The sequence below is a fragment of the Phalacrocorax aristotelis genome, chromosome 1 (assembly GCF_949628215.1).
Source record: "Phalacrocorax aristotelis chromosome 1, bGulAri2.1, whole genome shotgun sequence".
Taxonomy (NCBI): domain Eukaryota; kingdom Metazoa; phylum Chordata; class Aves; order Suliformes; family Phalacrocoracidae; genus Phalacrocorax; species Phalacrocorax aristotelis.
The window spans coordinates 176,430,765-176,453,054 of NC_134276.1; the positions used below are offsets into that span (position 1 = coordinate 176,430,765).

At 40.2% G+C, this 22,290-nt stretch overlaps 1 protein-coding gene across 4 annotated transcripts in view; it reads left to right on the top strand.

The window, feature by feature from the left end:
* OSBPL8 (oxysterol binding protein like 8) overlaps positions 1–22,290 on the top strand; it is a 94,693-nt gene that overhangs the window by 5,156 nt on the left and 67,247 nt on the right. For 2 of the 4 annotated variants that reach the window (XM_075080765.1, XM_075080760.1), the window contains exon 2: positions 18,916–18,999. The exons of the other annotated variants lie outside the window; for them this stretch is intronic. The gene's annotated coding sequence lies outside the window, so the exon portion shown is untranslated. The remainder of the gene's footprint in view (positions 1–18,915; positions 19,000–22,290) is intronic. 4 annotated transcript variants of the gene reach the window in all.

The following is a 22,290-nucleotide window of genomic DNA, read 5'->3' on the forward strand; positions in this document are numbered from 1 at the left end:
TTAATAGATTAAAGGATACGCTTCACCTCCAAAGTAACAAATAACACCTGTAAATGATTTAATTGACTCTTCAAATGGCAGAAACATCATTGCAAACCTGGGTTTGTCTCTTAGAATCATTTAAGTTGGAAAGAACCTTTAAGGTCATGTACGGTGGGTCCTTTTTTAAGTACCTACAGAGCGCCGCATCTCAGTGGTTGACATATTTTTTCCTCAAAAAGATGTTTTTTAGATGTTGTATTTTGTATAGATGGAGAGTTAAGACAAACAGCTCATTACAACTAAATGATACTACTTAGAGTGTTATGCTGTTGATACAAGATTTGTGTGGTAAGTTATAGGTTCAGTTGGTGTCTATGTCATGAATTATAAAAGATTGCTGGTTGCATTCCAAAGGAGAAATGTGACATTTTAAGATTTGTGAAACACTTATTGCCCGGTACACAGCAACTTGCTTTTCTTGAAATTACTTAAGACACACAGTAAAAAAGACGCTTTTACAGGCAAAGTGGGTACTTTTCTAGGTAAAACATGGGCGATGTTTGCTTAAATATTGCATTGACTGATCTCAGTTTTTTAGTTAATAAATTCAGATTTTCTGCTCTTGCAGTCTTTGCAAATTTACAAAAAAAACCTATGATGATGTAAACCTGTAATGGGATACCCTTCAAGTGGCACTGAATTAAGAAACATGTTTACTTGAGAGCTTAGTCTCCCTTGTCTAGTTGTGGTATAGTGGAAAAGATCACTCGGTATGAGGATATGCAGTGATAGATATAAGCCCTTTTCAGTACTAAATAGCATATTTTTGTCTTCCTTTTTGAGGCAAATACCTGCTTATGGACCAGTGTTTTCTTTGAAGCAGGCCATAGCATGAGAGGCCCTCCAAGATCTGTTTCTGCAGGCGGTGTAAATACTGTAGAGCAGATGCCCAGAGTTAGGGAAAAATACTGCTTTCAGTCTCAAATAAATCACAAATTTGTCACCCCCTGCTCAAGCAGTTCCTTCCAGATCTGTCTCAGAGGTGACTGCCCAAGGGCCCTGCTGTGGCCTGCCCCTCCATGCACGGGTACGTGTGGTGGAAAGGAGCAGGGTGTGAGTCTTATTCCTTGTACGGCGGGATGTTGGTGCTGCTGGGAGGAGAAGGAGGCAGTTTGCTCGTAATGGAGGCTTTAGTGTCTCGTGAACCTTTATGTTGCATAAAGCAAATACTGTTCTTAAACACAGAGGGATAGCTAGGATATTGTTTAGACATTAAACCAGTGAGTCTGCATAAACTGCAGTTTGTTGTTTTGCAACTGTGGGAGTTGAATCCTACAGCACCATACTGTACCAGGAGAGTGGGTTTACCATTGTTTGTCACTGGAGAACTAGTCTAAGAGAAGGACTACAGCCTGAAAACAAATATTTAATGTGGGTCTAGGAGATTGCCAGCCTCCTTCCTTGTGTGACTTTATTTTTGTCCGATAAGAGCTCCATTATAAGGCTTTCGAGGTAGGCAGTTTCTTTTGCATAATTGAGATCTCTTGTGATATTTTAGCATTATTTTCCACTGGAAAGCTAACACAAGAACAAGTTTATTTGTGTCTAAACTGAACTAAGCCAGTTTAAATATCCCTTTAGAGTAGTGCAATCAACTACATAATGCATGGAAAATGTTTGTTGAAGCAAATTTATTAGGACTTATTGTATATTATGCAGTGTATGTTACTTGGGCCTGACTCGGAGTATGAACGATTTAGCTTTTTCTTCCTCCTCACATGCGTAGCGTGAAAATGAGGCAGCTCATTTGCTTGATGGATTCATTGATTTGTCCTTTCTTAGACAGTTTACTGTTGGTGTGTATCTCAGTTTGTAGACGGGCCCAGATAATCTTCGTGCTCCTTGTGTAGGAAGACAGCAGCAGCTCCAACTCCTTGTCTGACTTGTCACCTGCACCCTGGCTGCTGAATGTGAAGCTGCGTTCGTGTGTGTGCTTTGCTGAGCGTTTACTCTCTGGAGTTACAATTAGGAGCTAAACTAATTGTAATTGCTAGGAGCGGTGCTGGGTGGAGGTGGCGTGGGGGACCAGGGAAGCTTGTTTCAGGCTTTCGTCATTTCCAGTCGAAGAGAGCCTGCGAAGTCAGCCAAGCACTTTGGAAAGTGGACCTCTCTTCCCCTGAATAGGTGGATGTATAATTTAATGTTTTTGGAAGAAGTCACCTGCTCTGTACTCTAACATGGCTAGTGCTAGTGTTACCCTGTTTTTCCACTAGTCCTGGAAGCTGCTGCACTGCTCTCTTTGAGGGACTATTGGACACTCAAGATTACGGAATTATTTTGTTTACAATCTAGGAGACTAAGTAACTTTAAAAAAATAATATGTGCTTTAAATACTTAAAACATGCTGGTGTTATTAATACATAGTCCATGTATAAATACAGAACACAGTATCCACCAACATTAGGGTGATGTGTATAGGATGGTAACTAAGGGAAACACTAACTTTTTCTAGTATGCTAGTCCTAGAAATATAGGGGTGGTCTGAGTTGAAATAGTAACATGATGAAAATGACAAGAATTGAAGAAAAGTGGCACAGCTATTGTTCCTTTTAGCAAACTTTGAGTAATTACTGATATGTTTAACCCACATCTGGAGGAGACAAAGTTTGCGCAGAATCTGAAGCAGAGTTGAAAATAAAAGCTTTAAAATTATTTGTTGAAGACCTCAAATAATAGCTAGTATCATTGGGAGGAAAAACTGCAGAGAAAAATTTTTGTAGACTTGGGTCAGAAACAGGCATCCACTCAGTGTGAATTCATTGGTTCTCTTTCTAGCCGATCTTGGCACGTGGAGGTACAGCACATCAGCTAAGCTTTGTTAGCAGTCTTTGCACTGTAAACCTGGGGCAAATGCAGTGATAATTTAGCCTTGACTGGTCTCTGTGAGCTTGTTGCATGTGCTATATGGCCAACATATATTTATTCAGAGTATAATATACCATGATCTGCCTAATTTTGGACAATACATTAAATCTTGCTCGTACGAGCAGGACAGTTGAGTAACTGATTATGCTGCAGCAGAGGCTAATGTAGAAATGTTCTCTTCCCTTAATGCTCATTCTTCTTGATGTTCTCCCTCTTTGGGAGGGAAAGAGAGAGGTCTGTGCATCAGAAGTCGTCATTTAGGTCTTGTATTGGGGAGCCAAGATCCAAGGTCTACAAGAATAAATTTCAAGATCAATAATAGTGTTTAGACTTGCATGATTTCCAGCTCTCCAGATGCCAGACCATAAGTCTCTGAATAAGATACATGTGCTCTTCTGATATTTCTGTCTGTTATGGGGAGAGCTTACAGTGCTCTGCGCTTCTCTGTGGTATTGCTTCCCCCCCCCCCCCCATCATACACTTTTCCAATTCAGGCTATGTCATGAAAGTTATGGTAATGTGGAGGAGGTAAACAGAAGGAGAATTGAGCAAAGCTGTTAAATTCTTGCCTGAAGCAGCAGGTGGGGTTACTTTAGTGTGACTGAACATCTGGCCATGCTTTGTGTAGGTGACATCAGACGTACTTAAGGTGGATGTAATGTGCACATCACTAACGGAGGCGTATTTTTTGTGAGTGAAATGACTTGCATCACTTGCCTAACCTAATGGCATATTCTGACACCAATGTTGTGGTGGCCTTTTTGCTTCTTTCATCCATTCTTCTAAGTGTAATGGTGAGGGCCTTCTGCTTGTTAGTTTTATTGAGGAAAAGACATCTGGGATTACTGTATTCTTGTGAAAATATGACCTGTCTACTTTCTCCTGCAATTCCAGCTATGCTACCTGTTCCAATTTTATTGGTTACTTGCTGTCTTTCTCCTGCTTCGGTCTCCTACATAGATCATGGTTAAACTGCTGCAAGGAATTTTCTGTCTTGTTTCTTGTAACCCTAGGCACCGTCTGACTAATTATGACTTTGGATGTTTTTGGAAGGTTATAGTTTTAGAAGAGGGCTTGATCTTAACCTTGTATTCCCACCAGATAGCTCAGACACTGCGGAGAAGTACTAGCTGGGGGAAGGGTTTGGGGTTTTTCGTTTTTGTGTTTTAGTTCTTTTTTTAAAGTGTTATCCTTGCCTGTCTTATATAGACAACCGTATGTGCTGTCTGTATGTGATACAAACAGTGCCTATGTAGTATCTGCTTTACTTCAAGGACCTGCTTAACCTGTCAAAATCTGCATGTGTCCATGTATATATTTGTGTGTATAAAAGTGTACTAGTAATACATCAGAAGCAGATAACCTCCTGTAAACTGCTAGCTGGCAGTCCTCAGGGTAGGGCTCTCGGCTAGGTCTTCAGGCTAACACAACAGTAGGGGTAGTTGTGACCTGAAGTTCTTCATGTTATTTGCAGTCTCCCTTAGAAAAAGAAGCTTTTGTGATGGATAAGCAAAGCAACTTTGATTAATCTGTATGATGCAAGTTGTAGACTTTCAAGGTACCTCTTTGCTTTGATTAGCATCTTTAAAAAAATCTAAATTGAATCTGTGCAAAATGTGAGAAAGAGTTGCAATTCTAAGCCAGAAATTCTAGCTTCAAAATTCACACAAAGATTTTGCTAGACTGTCCATTATGACCTGCTGGAGGCTGAAAGATTCATGTAACAGTACATATTTCCTGTACCGAAATACACTTCTGTAATATTTCTTTTGTGATCAAGTGGAAAACTCACCAGTAATTAAAATGTAGTCTTTGTGATTGTAGAGAGGAGCCAATAAGCTAACATTTGAATCTTGCTTTGTATGCAGAATTAAGGACCCCACACTAACCTACCTATAAAGATTTACTGCTTGCTGGTTTTAAAAATGGTACCTTGATTATAGCTTGCAGATAGGATTGTAGTTAACTGCCACTAACCTGTGCTGCCTTGAAAATAGGCTGGATAAATCTTAATGCAAACTACTATATTAAAATACCAGTGATAGAAAATCATCGGGGAAAACATAGGCTTAAGGCCTGTGATATTTACAAGTAAAAATAAACCTCCTCTACACAAATGCCAATCCTATTTGAATAATGCACAGAACTATTGCATGTAAGGAGAGGTTTTTAAGACAGATTTTTGAAATCATCAGGAATGAATGTTCTCCCTTGATGAAAAAAAGTTCTCCTTTCATTAAAAAAGAAAGCCTGCTGAGGCAAAGAAGCACCGAGTAGAAAGCTTATACTTGCTGATCAAGGTAGAAAACAGAATGGAGAGCAAGGAGCTGCCCCACAAAATGAGGGAAAAACTGGTGAAAAATAAACCTGAGAGAGTGTAGAGATGGGTCTGTACCATGTCAGCTACTTGAATTAAATATTATCTATATATGCTTACCATCAGTGCTTTAAAGACCAGTGCTTGATATTCCTCTCTATGCATAAAAAGAATATTTTGTTTTAAGCTTATTAATCAGTTCCTTTCAGTGTTATCAGCTCTGTTTAGTTCTCAGCTTGGGACAGGAAAACATCCTCTTTTTGTTTGTATAAACTGAGGACTGGTATAAGGAAATGAGGGCTGTGGTGAGAGAAGGTTTGGGTTTTAGAGGTTTTGCTTTGTTCTGTTTTTTAAATTTGTAGAAGACCTGTGCTCCAGTCACTGTTGGATCACAGGTTACAAGTTGTGCTACTTCGGTTTTCCGAGGCATGTTCTTGTTGAATTAAAACAAGGTTTAGTACATTTTCCCCTGTTTTTGGCATATAAACAATACTTGCCTTCAGTAAGCTTCAAAAAGTTGTCCTTGTATATCTTATTGTTAATTTCTACTTTCTTCCCAAACAGAGCTTGATTTATATCAAAAAGAAGATTAAAGATTGGGTAGGTGGTCAATATTTTCCAGCATAATAAATCAATGAATATATGTTGTAGCATTTAAGGAGTATAAATATCCGGTTTTTCTTACTAAAAAGTGACCAGAACAGAGTTTTTATATGTCATTTTTTTACTATGTATTTTATTAATTATCAAATGATATTTGATCCCTCTTTATGAAATAAAGCAAACTGGTTGGTTTTTTGCTTCTCTTAAGCCAATTTCCTCTGTGACTGACAGATTGGTTTTGTAAATATAACCTACTTCTGAACAGGACTTGTGTTATCTTGTAATGTAAATATACTGAAATAACCTCCATTTTCTTAATTGTCATATAAGCAGCACAGATGGAATCAGGGCATGAATAGAATAAGGCAAAATTCAACATTCAGCTGTGTTGTTTCAGTTCCTCTATTCTGTGAATGCTTCCAAGTATCACCTGTAGTCTTCAATTCTAAAAGAGAAGAAATTATTTATCTTTACATCCTATATAGATTAAATATTTGCCAATAGCAAGCTCAGAAAAATATATTGCAGATGTTGCTCTACTTATCTTCCTGCACTGTCGTTCTTCTTTGTTCCCTTATGTGGATTTATTTCTGAGCTCTGTTCCTTAATTATTCTGTGTAATAAATTGTGGAGTCTTCCTTCCTCTTGTTACAGGAATTCATTATGCCTCTGAAATTCTTCCCAGCACGACAATAGTCATGCTGTGAACAGTTGAAAATCCTGTCTTTCTGTCTAATACATTTGTTCTGCAGCAAAACTTGCAACAATACCTTATGTATCAGGTTATTGAAGATCCAGCAGAAAAATTACCCTACTGCATGGCTTAGTCTGCTTTTGGAAAAAGAGACCAGTAGCTCTTCTGTAACACTGTGGTCACTTGGTATTGCTGAGTAGCAATGGGAGGCTCAGGCCTCTCAAACCTCTGGCTCTTTTGGTTTTTGTTCTTAATTTTAAACTTCAGGAAGCTAAGGCTTGTTGCATCTCAAGTAAATAGTGTAAAGGTTATTGTGTATTGTTCGTGAGAACTATAAACTAAAGACAATGAGGTTTTAATTTTTTTTTTAATTCTGAATACAGAACATTGTCTGGCAGTTGACCTTTTGTGAAGATGGTATGTACAAAAGCATTTGTGCTGGCAGGCACGGTAGAGGAAAGGGAGACTAGAGTGACAGAGACCTGATGTTACTCTCAAGGTGTAGTGTCCAGAAGTGATAGTTGAAAAATGTCGGAGATATTGCACGTAAGTCTGGACTACTATTCATCGTAGGCGTTTTTATAGACGTGTTTGTGGGTTTAAAAAAAATGCTTGCATTTCCATTGTTAACAATCAATTTCGTTTCATTAGGTTTGTTTTTTTGCTGCTAGCTTCTTGTAGGTGATTAAAATGTAAACTACTTGCTTAGCAGATATTTCTATCTTAAAAATACAGACCTAAGAAGCTTGGGTTGTCTTTCTTGCAAAATGAGTAGCATCTGTTGTGGTTCATAGGGCTTTAAGGTGTTAGAGGAAGTTCTGTAGAAGCAAGCTTTTGACTCATAGAATGATTTTCTGAATATAGTTTAGTGCCTTGATAGAGTTGATGCTTGAATTTGAGCCTTTGAATTCTTGAAGGGAGGTGGTTTTTTTGGTTGGGTTCTTTTTTTTGTCAGTGAGCAGCTGGTGTTTTCATGCTTGCAACTTGCTTTAGCTGACCTTCTGCAGCCTGCGCTGCGTGCTCTGTGGCAGGGCAGCCCAGGCAGCAGAAATTCCAGAGTAGTGAAAAGTAATTGCTAAACAAGTTTCATGTCAGTGAAACCTGGGAAAAAGACCTCAGTGAAGGAATATGTGTCTGTTATCGGGGTTTTATCTTGCAGTCTGAAAGCTGTCACTGAATCCTCACCCCCTTTTCAAGGGTCCCAAGAGTTGAGTCTTAGAGGAGGAGATACGAGGAGAATGGGACTTTTGTGTTACCACTGAAGGGTGTAGTAGATACAGTTCTTCAACTTCAGCATCTGCCGTTTTGTGACACAGTGTTGCTGTTGCCATCCACGCTGAATGAAAGCCTACTTCAGCTCTGGTGGGCTTATTCTTCATCCTTTTAAAGGATCATGGTTGCTTGAAATTTATTCTATGTTTTTAAAAAAATATATATTTTTTTATTTCCACATTTGTCCTGTTGTGGCCATCTTTTAGACGATTGCTCTGTGTCATTAGATGCCTCAGTTACACTTGTCTGACACTTTTAAATGTCTTTTCTCCATCCCAGCTTTATTCTAAAGTTTCTGCTTGGATAACCACATTGTTTAGCATCACACACAACTACGTTGCCTTACCATCCTCTTCCATGTCCATAATAGTTTTATCTTTAGCCCTATGCACACCTCTTTTTTTCTTCTTTCACTTAAGCGTACAGTAACATATTTGTTTTTCTTCTTGGCTGCTGTCCTACCTGTCTTAGCAACTCAGAAATCTAGTAGCATTCTTCTCTGTCTTATGCTTTGCTTTACTTTCTCTGGAGAAAAATACAGGTGTTCACTGATTTGAGCTTGCCAACACACATGCATATTTTGCTGTTGTGCAATTCTAAATGCCCCTGCTCGAATCGTGTGCGTGGCAATCTTTGCTGCTTAACTTGTAAAGATCACGCTATTGTTACAGTGTGGGAGAAGCTGCAGTGGAGGAGCTTATGTCAGCAAGTGTATCCTCCTGCCCCAAACAAACTACTATAAGCATAAGCTGTACGAGCAAAAATAGTAACACTCCACTCCTCCCAGGACTGTGTCCCGAGAGGTTGTTATCAGTATAAATTTATTTGCCAGGACCAACACTTGTAGCAGCCCTACTGCTGATACTCTGGTGGAACACAGTGATATCAGGCTGCTCTGCATTGCAGCCTTGGACTTTGTTATGTTCGCAGATTTAACGAAGATGCCACGTTATTGTGTCTTGGCTTCTGCTCCTCCTTCATCACCATTTCTGATGTCTCATACCTCTTGCAGTTCCCAGCAAATGTTTTGCTGAGCAGCAATGACAGTAATTTTGATCTTCAGAGAAGCAGGCTGTCCTTTCTCATAAGAAGTGGAAATGCTGGTCTCTTATGATTTCTGAGTTGTGAGCATTATGATGAGAAGCTCTCATGCTTGGTATCTTGGGAGAACCTGTCTGAGCTAGCGTTTATGTACGTCACTTGAGATGCATAATGAGGCTGACAGCTAGGTGAGTGTTCAGAGCTGCAGGAAATTGAAGTTGCTGTTGAGGTGGTTCCTAAAACTGTTGGCTTGCTAGTGGTTGAGTAGTTTTGAACCCATTATGAAATAAATATGAGCCCACCATGATGGAGGCATGGTGTTTTCACAGTTGTGCTCTTAATTGACTTTGTGCAGCAGAATGTGTAAGAGTTGTAGCAGTGGGATATAGCATAGTGTCCTTTTCTCAAAGAACTCCAGTTAAAATTTTAGGAAGAAAGGGAATTACAGGTCAAGGCAATATATACCTGAATGCATGTAATTTTCCCAGGACTGAGAGGTGGTTCATTTTTGTGAAGCTCATGCCATGTGTGTCATAAAGTAGGCAAAGTCACCTTTCAGACAAAAGTGACTGCTTCTGAGGGGTTCTGCATGGAAAGCTTGCTGCTGATGGACTAGAGCCGTCTTAAAGAAATGAGTTGGAGAGATTAGCATGAAACTCAGGTGTTTGCTGTTCAGGCCAGTATTTTCTGGAAAGTCCATGCCTTGATTCCAGGCAAATTGGAAGCCCAGAGGATCCTTCTATATTAGAACAGCACTTCCTAGCAAGGAATTTGAGGCCCTTACAGAAAACTTATTTTGATTTTGGTCAGCTGAAGCAAAATGTCTGAATGTGCTCAAATCGCATACACAGGAACAGGAATTGAGAGTCTCTTTTAAGGGTGTTATCTCAGCTGCAGTAACTTAAATTTTTATGTTTAATTGGCATTATGGTACATGTCTGTAGTAAGTCAGCTGAGAAGGGATGAAGATTTTGTTTTTCAAATTAATATAATTTACATACTTTCTTAGTCCATGCAGTATGTTCTGCAAATGCTTAAGCTGAAGGTTCTTGCAGCAACCTTACAGTATATTCTGTATATTGTGCTACTTACCTCCAGGTTAAGGTAAAGAGCTTAGCTGTGTAAAATACTGCCATCTACAGCACAGCTTTGTACAAGGGCTGTCAAAAGTAACCTGGCACCGGTCAACTCCTTAGAGTTTCTACCTAGTGTTTTAACTGGGAAGAAACCCCCGTTAATTTATTTGATCTGACCCTAAACACTAATAATGGTGATTAATGTGAAGGAATACATGCAACAAGGAACTATGGAGAGATGCAGATTTTTCTTTTGTTGTCATGATGTGACAGCCTTGTATACAGAATAGCATGGAAAAATTGTAATGTTATTAAAAGAGTAGAATTTCATACCTGACTTAAAATCTTTTAGTATGGTATAAATTTCAAGCTCCAAAGGGAAAGTGTGGAAACCAGGAATGATAGTAATTTACTTTTCAGTAAAGCCACAGAGTGCTTTTGGTCTGCACCTATGATAGTATTTGTCATGCAAAATAGCTCTTGTTCAGAGTCTGGATACTCTGAAAGGCTCTTGTATGTGGCTGGGTATTGGTTTACTCTAATCTTTTGTTCTTTTCGTTACTTAGGGGTGTGACTATAATCTTCTATTACCTTCATTTCAGGGTGTGGTAATAGAATAACATAGTGGTTGCCCCAGCTGCTACAAAACCAAGGGGTTGAAACGAAACCTGATCATCAGCTGGAGATCCATGTGTCTGAATTTCATGTCAGGTCAACATGCTTTTTACTTTTGTAGGAGGAAGTACGATACCCATTGTAAAGTCACCAAAAATGTTTTTGTCTCAATGAGGAAGAAAAATATACAACAAAATGTTTTAAAAGCTCAGAATGACTTCTGATCAGTTTAGAGCACTTTGTGTGTCTAAACTGGAATGGCACCAGTTCTAGAGATATTTTTGAAATGGGCAATTGGTTGTAGTTTTGTGGTATTTCTTATTATTTGAAAGCCAGTTGGATTTACAGAGGTGATTTCTGAGGATGTTCTACCACTCTCAAACGTGCTTTTGTATTTTTAATGAAGCTTTGAATATGTAGGCTTTTAGTTGGCTGTGACGTCTGTCTGAAGCCTTACCTTGCAATTAAGATTTGTAGCCCAGGATTTTCCGTGCTTTTCACATCTAGGAAAGAAGCAGTTAGAAAAATGAGAATTCCAGGTCCATCTGCCTGTCTAGTCCTTCTGATAATTTAAAAATAGCAACCATAGAGAAAGCAGGTTTTGCAACATAAATTTTAAGTAGCTTTCCTTGTCAATACTCAATCCAAAAGGCAGAATGAATAAGGGTACCTTATTGGTGGAGAATGAAGCTAAGCTCTCTGAATGTGAACCGCACTGTGCAAGCTGAGAATGAATTCTGGCCCTTATTGATATGATTAATATCTGTTGTAAGAGATACATGAAAAGGCAAAATCAAACTTCATAGCCCACCTAGCTCATCTTTATCCTTTGTTTCTGTGCCTATTTTTTTCTGTTAAACCTTCAATTCTGCTAGGGTCAGAGAGTTCCCTTCATCAACCTTTAATGTTTCAGGGTCTTCATGGAGAATTGAAGAACTCTTCAGTTCTTGTTAAAACGTGATATTTTTTTTTTAATGAATGATATTTTTCAGTAAAACAACTAACAGATCCTTGAAGGTGTCTAAGGAGACAATTGTGCTTCGCTTTTTTTTTTTAATTGAATGCAGTATGCCATTCTCCAGCCCCCAAGTGGATAGACTGCTTAACATTTTAATTGGTTTTCAAGCTGAATTCAGCTTTAACGTTCAAGGCCAAAGACAGGGTTATGAAGGTTAATTACACTTATCATCATTTGGAAACAGTCGTTTCTCATTGTATGTGAAGCATTGGCACAGTGCGTTTCTCCTGGGGGGAAAGTGGGTTATTACTTCATGGTGTAACAAGAATGCTTGTGTGCTTAGCTTGGTTAGGTGGTTTTGATGGATAAGCTTCTTGGTTATTTTACAGTTTGGTGCTTATAAATGGCATTGAAATATCCAAGTGGCTATTCACTTAAAATCTGGATTTTATGAAGTTAATAGCACTCCTAGAGTTACCAGGTCTTAATTTCATATTCCAGGTGTGTTGCAGACAATCTGGATATGAAAAAGCTGCAGTTACAAATGTCACAGAATTCTACTGAGGTCTGCAATACGAAGGAAAGAAATCCTTTCTCATGGGAAAGATCATGCATCCTTAGGTGTTTTTGAGAATAAGAGGCTCTGCACACTTGTTGCTTTAATGGAAATTGGTATTACATGTGCTTTTGCTTGACAAGTTTGAAAAAACATCCAAACAAAAAACCAAACAGCCAAGCAACAAACCTTTTCTTCTCCTACATGTTCATTACAAGATTTCCTGGAGAAATCAGAGGTTTTAAAAGTTAGAGCCTCTAGTTGTAATTACACCGTACCTGCTGAAGTTCACTGGTTTGCATCTGTGACCACTGGTTTTGGATGTTCAGTCTGGCCACTCAGTTAATGGATTAAAAATGCAGGACACAAGACTTCTCCAGTCGCCACTTTCAGCATAGCACACAGTTGGAAACATGTAGCACCAGTTATTCTTACAGCTACTCCTGCAGGGAATCTAAACAGGTACATTCCTTTTTCATCCTTCTGACATCGCAGTGCAGTATGTGAAAATGAGCGTCAGAGATGGGATGTGACCCAGGAAGTGGCTGCTTGGCTATGAGTAGGTTGGGACATACATTGCCGTTCAGTTATAGCTCTGAGACCTGCGCTGATGCTGCCTAGCTCCATTTATATCATGAAGCATAGAAATAAGCGTTTCATTCTCTTCCTAAATGCTAGACTTTGAAATACATGCGTAAACTGCCTTCAAGGGAATAAAATGTGTAACATGATACCTGGAGGTGTAGTTAACTGCTGTGGCAGAAATACAGGGTATTGAATTGCTTTACGCTAATATTATCTTGGTAGTTAAGCTAGCGTTATCTTGGTATTATGTGTGATTTTAAACGTGAAAGTAAACTATAAAATGCTATTAAACTGATAACTCTTGTCAGTTTTGGTGACAATATTGGGATGAGGTAATCCTGTGAAGGGAAGGATGTAGTTTTTCTCTTTAAAAAATAAGTACATTCTCTCTAGGAAGTATTCTTTCCCTTATTTATTGTAAAAACACCAACTGAATTTGCTGGAGCTCTCAAGGGTTGCATCCTTCCTTCTGGGCATTGAAGCCTGTCTTCACTCTGTCCCTGGGTTTCCAAACTGCAGTGTCTTTGACAACCTGCACCATGCTATTCTGACTTCCCTTAACTAGCTGAGTATTGAGGGGATGGATAGGCAATGGTGGGGAAGCAAGATTCAAAATTGCATATATCACATAGTCCTATGGGATTGCAGAGCTGAGAGGATAACATTCACCTTAAATCACGTGCTCAAGCTCTCTGATGGCCCTGCTAACCCATTTTATGGGAAAGAGAATTCCCGCTACTTGAGTAGACTGGGTGGAAGGGCAGGAGGGGGTCTCTTGTCCTTTCAATATTTGTTTGGCCCTGAAGGGAATAATTCTTTGTCCTGGGTGCTAGGTTTTGTTTTCTTTTTTTTTTTTCTTCTCTTTGTTTTCTTCTCTAAAGCATTTGAAAGAACTTCCAGGGAAGTGTCAAGACATTGTTTTCCTGGCTGTGCTATGTGAAGTGACCTTATAACCACTCCCTGGTTGTTAAGGAACAGAACCCTATTATTCCAACTATGACACATACTTCCTCTTCTGGTTGAATTAATTTAGTATCTTTTATGTTGGTCCCTGAAACAGAACATTAAATGTACCATGATAATGTGTGGTTCTTGCTACGGAGAATCTTGGTGTCTCCTCCCAGAATGAAGAGCATTCAGCTTTTCAGAAATGGGATAGCTTTGGGAACAAATATGTTTAGCTCCTGAGGGCTGCCTTTGATCTGTGAAAGGCTCGGCTTCTATTTTCAGCTCTGGCAAAAGTGATTTTTATATAAGTTGCTTGTTTATTGTTGCAAATAGCATGACCAGTTCCTTAATTTAGATTAGGCAGTGATATTGAGCTGATTTCTGAGGGCTACGAATTGCAGGTAATTTGTCAGTTGATTGTGCTTGTATCTCTTCCATAGCTGCTTGTTGTGGCAGGCTAGGTTCTTCCCATCACCCAAAGAAATGCCATGGGGGAGCATGTAATTTGTTGAAGAGAAATGGGTGGGGAAATAAGAGGTCTAGTGCTAGGTCACTTGTCAAGTCTGCAATGCAACAATATTTTACTGTTGCTGTGGAAGGGGTTATATTGTTTAAATGCTATTGGTTCATCCTGTTAAACTAAAAGCTATGAGAGATTATTGCAGCAGTTCCAAACCAAAGTCGATCAGCAGTTACTCAGTAGCTTCAGAAAGACAAGCTTGGATGTTTCATGCTAAAAGCACTAGTGCTTTTTAAACCTGTGTACAAAGGCTATTTGAAATACTAGTTCGTGACTTAAACCCCACAAAACACCACCACCACCACACCTACAAAACCCCCTCCAGTTCACCCCCCAATACCCCAAAAAACCTCCCAAACAAAAAACACACACACCCCCCAATAGCCTGTGAAAGGTCCTGAATTGCAAATATGTAGAATAGCATTGACATGTAAAAACCAGAAGTTAGGTTCATCAGCTCATTTTAATTAGGCAAGAAAAAACCTGTAAACTTGGCATAAACAATGGAAATCTAAATTAGACTTTCTAAATCTTTTTAATAAACCATGATGTGTAAGCCAGATACTATCGTTGCCTGTTTGAACCTGCTGCTGCTTTAAGTTAGAATTTCTAGGGTTTTTCCTATTGCAGGAAGCTTCTCTGGCCTTTTGTTCCTAAATTCTCATACTGATATCCTGTGTCTTGAAATTGTGGAAACTACCTTCTAGCATTAGCCAAAAGAAATCTAAATTAAGGTCATCAGCTGTATTTTAATATAAAGGAGAGACAGTGCTGCCAAAATAAGAAAACTAAATTGTACGTGAGAATAAACATTATGTTCCTGTTCGAAATATCCACCATGTTTAATCCCACAGAAAGTCCATTTCATAAAAACCTCTTAAACACAATATAACTGTATAGCAGCTAAGCAGAGCTCGACTGAGAGTTGTCTGTGTTAAGTCTTCTTTCATGCTTTTAATGTTAGAATTTGCATTGATTTTTCTGTTTCACGTATTTCAGTTTAGAGTGGAAATTAGGATTGCAGTTACTCTCTTAGCTGACCCCCTGTGAAGTGGGTTCTTGGTTCTTATTAGAAGGACCCAGAGAGGTAATCTGTGAGAAAAGAAGATGGCTCTCCTTAAGGAGAGGACTGCGTAGTCTTTTGGACAGTCTTGGAAAAATGTTCTTGTCCATCCCCAGCAACAGAGACTTTTTAAACATAAACGGTATTGTAACATAAGTGATATGTGCTCTAATGCCTGAGATAGTTGTTTGGTGTTCATATTAAAACTGCAAGTTGTTTGTAAACTCTTAGTAAGCAAAATGTTTTACAGTAACTGTCTGGCCCGGTACATATTCTGAAATTGTGACAAGCTGGAATCTTGCTTGTGTTTGTTTCTCTCTGAGCTGACTTAAGCAATGTAGGAAATTAGCTGCAATATCTGTTGATGTGGCAATGAACTGTCTGCATAATGGTTCCTATCTGTCCAAACAAAGTCACTGCAGCTTCTGAGATACAGAAACTTTACAGTAGTTCAAGCTAACTTCTTACTTTATTTGCAGTAGGTAAAGAGCACTCATCTAGTCACGTATAGTTCACCTGGCAGTTGGTAATTAATTGATCTTCAATAGTATGATTGCTTGCTGTCATTTATAGATAAAATCTCAGAATGACTCTCTGAAACTTTATTCCTTACAAAGTCGATTGTATTCTTGACCTGCGTGTGAGACTTAAAATGTTTCTATATCTGTGATTGCATTATAACTGAGACGTTTAGAGGGTTTCATCTCTGAAGGTAGTATTCTGCATCATTTGAAGTATTAAAGTAGACTTTTAGCATCCCCTTATTGAGGCTTTTTCAGCACAATGAATTAGTTCTTATATGCTTAAAGTATTTTTCATAGCCTTGAAATAGTGTCTTTTTTTAATGCTTTGACTATGTATTTGACAGTAATGTCTGTTGAGGGGAAAAGAGAAAAATGTTTGTTTTGGGAAAGGCAAAGTTGGATTTTGTTTTGGAAAGTTCCATGTAGAGGAAATCCATATCTGTCTTGTGTCTCAGGACAGCAACTGATTCCACTTCGGCATCAGAAATGGAAGGACTAGTTCTGCCACCCATTCATCTTGTCTGTGGAAATGTAGCTACTGACTTTTTAATTTCAGAAAAACTTTTAACAACAACAACAACAACATTGCTTTTCCTTTTGCATTGGCCTAACTCCCTTCATTTCCTGCAGTAGTTTCCAGCTGGTGTTGGGCCAGTCTGTAGCTGTAGACACAGTCCATGCTTGCACAGGCTGTTATGGTTGGAACAGAGGTGTGTTAAGAGGTGGCCCTCAGCTGTCCTTTACCACTGCTGTGCCAGACCTGCAAGCAGAAAGGTAGGCGCAAAGTCCCATGGCCTAGCTCAGTCTAAGTGATCTGTTTTGAGAGTGTCTGTTTAAAATAATTTGCAACAGTGGGTGTCCCTCTGACAGAAGAGGGTTCAGGAGCACCGGCGCAGATCAGCCTGTGGGCCGGTCAGAAAGGTGTCAGCTGCATTGGGGAAGGCAGAGGTGAGAACCAGGTGTGGAGGACTAGTAGTCTTCTTGACCACTTGCAGCTGTGTCTAGAGGAGCGTGTCACACTGCAAGTTCTGCGGCTGCGGAGGTGAGAAACCACAGGGAGTACGAGCTGGCCTCTCATCACAGTGCAGAACAACTTTTTTTTTTTACTCTGAGATATTAATAGGAGTATCTAGGCTTCTAAAGCAAACCTCTAGATGAACATGGGTTGACTAGATAGATGGGGGCAGGGAGTGGGAAGCTATTAGTAGTACCTTTACAGTTGTAAAAGAAAATTTCTAACGCTGCTAGAAGAAAGGCAGGATTCCCTGACTTAAAATTGCTACATTCGTCATGTTGCTTTCTTAAAGCTTCTTTAGTTTGTCATCTTTGGACAGGAAAAACACAAGACGCAAATAGCAAATGTGCCTTTGTGTCTGGGGTGGAGTTGTGAAATAAAAACATGGTTTGCAATGTGTCTAACCATTTAGTCTGCATCTGTTTTGCTTTTTTTTTTTCAGGCTGTTGTTGCCCAATTTAACCTTGTTTAGACAATGCTAGTATTCGTACAAGTGTATCTGCTGTAAGGTTGGTTTGGCATCCACTTGGTTATTTTTCTGGTTGGTACTGCAGCATCTTGAAATGTAAAAATAAAATGCTAGATTTGCGTAGGTAAGGTTTGATTGAACCTTCTTTTCCTACACCATCACAACAAAGCAGAACAAATCTTTAATATTTTATGAAGCTTCATAGGTGTTCTCTGGTTCAAGCTTAATAAATGCAGAGTTTAATGCTTCTCTTGTTCTTATCCTCAAAAGTTAGACTGAGCCCTAGATAAAACTGGCCTGTAGAGGCAAAGTGGATTAATGGTCTAGGTAACCAGATACACTTATGTGAAGAAATAACCATTTTTAGTATTGAGACCTACAGCTCCTTTGGATTGTGGGAGCAGTCTTGCAAAATAATGCATTACAAAGACTGGGACAGGTTGGGGAGCTTTGAAGTGCATTTTAATGGTGAAAGGGCTCCAGAATAGCTGGGACTTTGAGTTTTGAGAGGATGCTGGGTTTTAATACCTGGAGGTGGCTCTTAACCACCCCTTCTGTACTCCTTCATTTTTATCGGGTTTACCTTTGGGGCACCTGTTTAAGGTAGTAATTTATATTAAAGTTGCAGTGGCTGTTCAGAAGTTTTCTATCCTTTTCTTGGCATTCACTGCCATCTATCACACTCAAAAGATAGCTGAGGTATCTGAACTGTGCTTCTGCTTTCCAAGTTTTTTCTAGATGAGAGATGTTTTCAAGTCCTTGTTTTTAAGCACTTCAGCTCCATTTGTGTGGGGTTTTTTTTGCCTCCCCCACCGAAAACAGCAACACAGAAAAGGAGGAAACATCTTTCTTTGCATGGGGTCTGGTCGTTCAGGAAATGAGAAGGCAGGTGATGAAACTGAGGATGGAAGGAAATGTTTCATAAGGGTGTATTTGGTGACTGATAACATTAAGTTATCACAATGTACTTGGGGGATATGCATGAAGCGGTTGTTGAGTCTGCTGTGGTTATACCTGTAGCAGACCTTTGAGCATTCAAACATTGCAGTTCAGGGTTAATGCAACCATGCAGTTAGTTATCTACAACTTCCCCTGTATTATTACTGTTTTTGTCAAGCTCTCCTATTTGGCCTGACTTTACAGCAGAAGGAATTGAACCTAGAGATTTACTCAGCTCTCAAATGTCTCTTCTATAATGACAGAATAGATCACCTTCCTAGTTACTCCAAGTTCTTGTTCACGTGTGTAAGATGCTTAGTTTGAATGTTCAGAAAAAATTGTGATTTATTTTTTTACCAGATCTTTTGCTGAATCTTTTGACCCTGTTGGCCCCACTTCATTTTTACCAATAACTCAGCTTCGGCTCCTGTTGTCTCAGAACTAGTCTCAGCATATGTGGGGTCCTTGGCATGCAGTGACATTGTGTCATGTGCAAGAAGCTGGCCTGAGAGACGACTTGTGGCCTCATACTACAGCCAGGGGCTGTACTTCCTCTGGTGCACTGGATTCAGACAGCCTTGAAAGTGAGACATGTACCTTTATTACCTTTTGTGCTATTGCTGCTCCCCCACTGCATGAAGTGCCTTCACCCTGTCATAGGACTGTTGAATGACACTTAGATTATTTGAGAGCCTTGGCTTGATCACCCTAGTTAGATTTAGGATATAGATTTCCTTTAATCTCTTAAAACTGATCCTATCCCCATTAGCTCTTTTTTTTTTTTTAAACTTTTTGTTCTTTTTTTTTTTTTAGCACTTGGATACCTTTCTCAAGTATTACCTTAAACTTCCTGATGGACCTTACTGAACTGAATGCACTGATAACCACACCTGAGAGGTGCGTACCTAGGGGTCACCTGGTGACCCTGATGGGCAGCAAGTTGAACATGAGCCAGCAACATGCCCTTGCCATGAAGGTGAATGGTATCCTTGGATGAATTAGACAAAGCATTGCCAGCAGGTTGAGGGTAATGATCCCTCCCCTCTACTCAACACTGGTGAGGCCACAACTTGAGTGCTGGGTCCAGTTCTGGGCTCCCCAGTACAAGAAAGATTTGGGCATACTGGAGAGAGTCCAGTGAATAGCCATGAAGACGATCAGGGGGCTGGATCATCTCTTATATGAGGGAAAGCTGGGGCTGTTCAGCCTGGAGAAGAGAAGGCTTGGGGCAGGGTCTCATCAATGTGGGAGGGTTTAAAGGTGACAGAGCCAGGCTCTTCCCAGTGGTGCCCGGTGATGGGAAAAGAGGCAGTGGGCACATACTGAAACACAGGAGGTTCCTTCTCAACATCAGGAAACACTTTTTTAATGTAAGGGTGACCGAACACTGCGCAGGTTGCCCAGGGAGGTTGCGGAGTCTCCATCCTTGGAGATATTCAAAGGCTGCCTAGGTGCTCTAATGCAAAAGGGGGGTTGGACAAGGTAACTTCCAGAGGTTCCTCCTACTTCAGCCATTCTGTGATTCCCTGTGGAATAGTATTTCTCTGTTACTGTTGTGACTCTGCTTTCCAGCAAGGACCTAGGTGGATTTTTACCCTTCCTGATGCCAATGTAAACAACTAGGTTTCTTTTCACCTAGAGTGCCTTGCCCATGCTTGTTGCCACATTGATCTTTGAAGCCAATGAATTATGCCTGTGTCATCTTAAAGAAATTTACAATATACTCTTAAATTACCCAAGATGGGTATCGGATAAGTGCATTAACTTACTTTAGGCCTTAAAGAAAGAAGGCAGGCATCCAGCAGAGCTTAGCAGGTCAGTTAGAGCTGGGAGGTTAGAGCCATGGAGAATGTTTCGCCTTTGGAAAAGATCAGCGTGCAGTAGCTGTTTGCCCATGTACTCAGTGCAGCCCGTTAGCAGGTCACAGGTGAGGCTATACCTTGCCTATGAGGTGGGGTGCTGGAGTGTAAGAGGTACTCTGACAATTATAAGATATCACAAAACAGTATCACGGTGCAAATGCCCTATCTAGTGACCGTAGGTGATAGTACTTAGGGAGAAAGGTAAAACCTGCCTATATAATGAAGTATGCAGGTGCTCAAGTAACTTGGTCCATCGATTAAACAGAAAACGTATTAGATTCAGGGGTCATCTCTACCACTTTCACTTTGTGGCTCCACCTTGGCTGAAATTCAGGAACTCGTGGCAGGGCAGTGAGGATACAGGGGGTAGCGTAGCAAGCGCCTGAGCCATGAGATCAGGCAAAGGCTCTTGATGAAATTCTCCAAATTTAGTGCAGTGTTTGAACAGAAGCTAATCTTCTGTGGGAGAAGGGGAAGAGGAGTCCTTTTGTGCACTGAATTACAGTTTTAATGTTGGAAGCATACCTCCAATAGGGTATTACTGCCATGGACTCAGGTTTAAACTCTAGTATGCCTGGTACAAGTTACTTATTTGGTGAGGAGCCTGCCTTATGCTGGAGAAAAAAGGGCTTATCTTTCCTGATACCCCTTTATTAAGTTAAATGAACTTATTGCTGCGGTAAACACTGCCACAATAAAAAGCTGGTTAACATACAGAATGTACAGAACACCACCAAATCCACTTTTCTATAAAGGTGTGAATAAAGATAGGCTGCCACAAAGACTTCTGACACAGCCACAGCATCTGCTGCTTTTGCTCTGTGACCTGTGCAACTATACCTCAGAGAATATCATGTAACATTATGGCATCATAGAATCATTTAGGTTGGAAAGATTGTTGAGTCCAGTTGTAAACCTAACAGTGCCAAGTCCACCGCTAAACCATGTCTCTGAAGTTCCATGTCTTCTTAAATACCCCCAGGGATGGTGACTCCACCACCTCTCTGGACAGCCTGTTCCAATGCCTGACCATTCCTTCAGTAAAGAATTTTTATCCAACATCCAGTATAAACCTCCCCTGATGCAGCTTGAGGCCATTTCCTCTCATCCTACTACTAGTGACCTGGGAGAAGAGACCAACACCCACCTCACTACAACCTCCTTTCAGGTAGTTGTAGAGAGCGATAAGGTCTCCTCTCAGCCTCCTCTTCTCCAGGCCAAACAACCCCAGTTCCCTCAACCTCTCCTCATAAGAGCTGCTCTCCAGACCCTTCACTTGCTTCATTGCCCTTCTCTGGACGCGCTCCAGCACCTCAATGTCCCTCTTGTAGTGAGGGGCCCAAAACTGAACACAATATTCAAGGTGCGGCCTCACCAGTGCTGAGTACAGGGGGATGATCACTGCCCTGCTCCTGCTGGCCACACTATTCCTGATAGAAGCCAGGATGCTGTTGGCCTTCCTGGCCACCTGGGCACACTGCTGGCTCATGTTCAGCTGGCTGCCAACCAACACCCCCAGGCCCTTCTCTTCCAGGCAGCTCTCCAGCCACTCTTCCCCAGGCCTGCAGCGTTGCATGGGGTTGTTGTGACCCAAATGCAGGACATGAAGCAAACTCTTATGGCCTTTGAGATTTTTTTTTTAAGTTGGAAGTTAGGAAGAGGTAGGAAGTCACGTAAGACATTTCAGTATACATATGTATAGATAGATAAAATTCTGTTCACACAGAGTAGTAGCTTTCCTTGAGCTTGCTTTCCTTTGCTTCTATCAGACCCAAGCAAGATTTTCCATAAGGTTCTTAAGGGGCAGCTAACTGAAAATCAGACTGTTACAAAAAGCAAACTACCAATGGCTGATGCAATTTGCTAAAATAAATTAAGATGAAATACAGGTGTTAACATGATAGGTTGTTGATCATATGATAAGTAGGATGCATCTCCCTTCTGCTTTAAATGTGCTCCTGAGGTGATCACCCTAGACGCTCTTCACAGTTGGTGAGAAATACCTTATTTTGTGGCATGATTTGGCCGATTGGTACAGCTGCTATAAAATGAGCAATACCTTTCTAACTGCCAGTTCATATCCTTTGTCTATAAAAGAAACACAGGTGATTAGCTGGGATGCCATCATATAATTCTTTACAAATAATTTCAGTTCATGTGTGCCTTTCTGAACATTAAGCTCTTCAGAATTGTGATTGTGAAACAGGAACATCTGTTAACTGAAGTCCCAGACAAACCAACCAGGCAGACAACTGAATTGTAAACACTTGTGAGTGTGGAGAGAGCAGAAAAGGCATGTCATAAATGTCTTCTAAAAGCTAAAAAG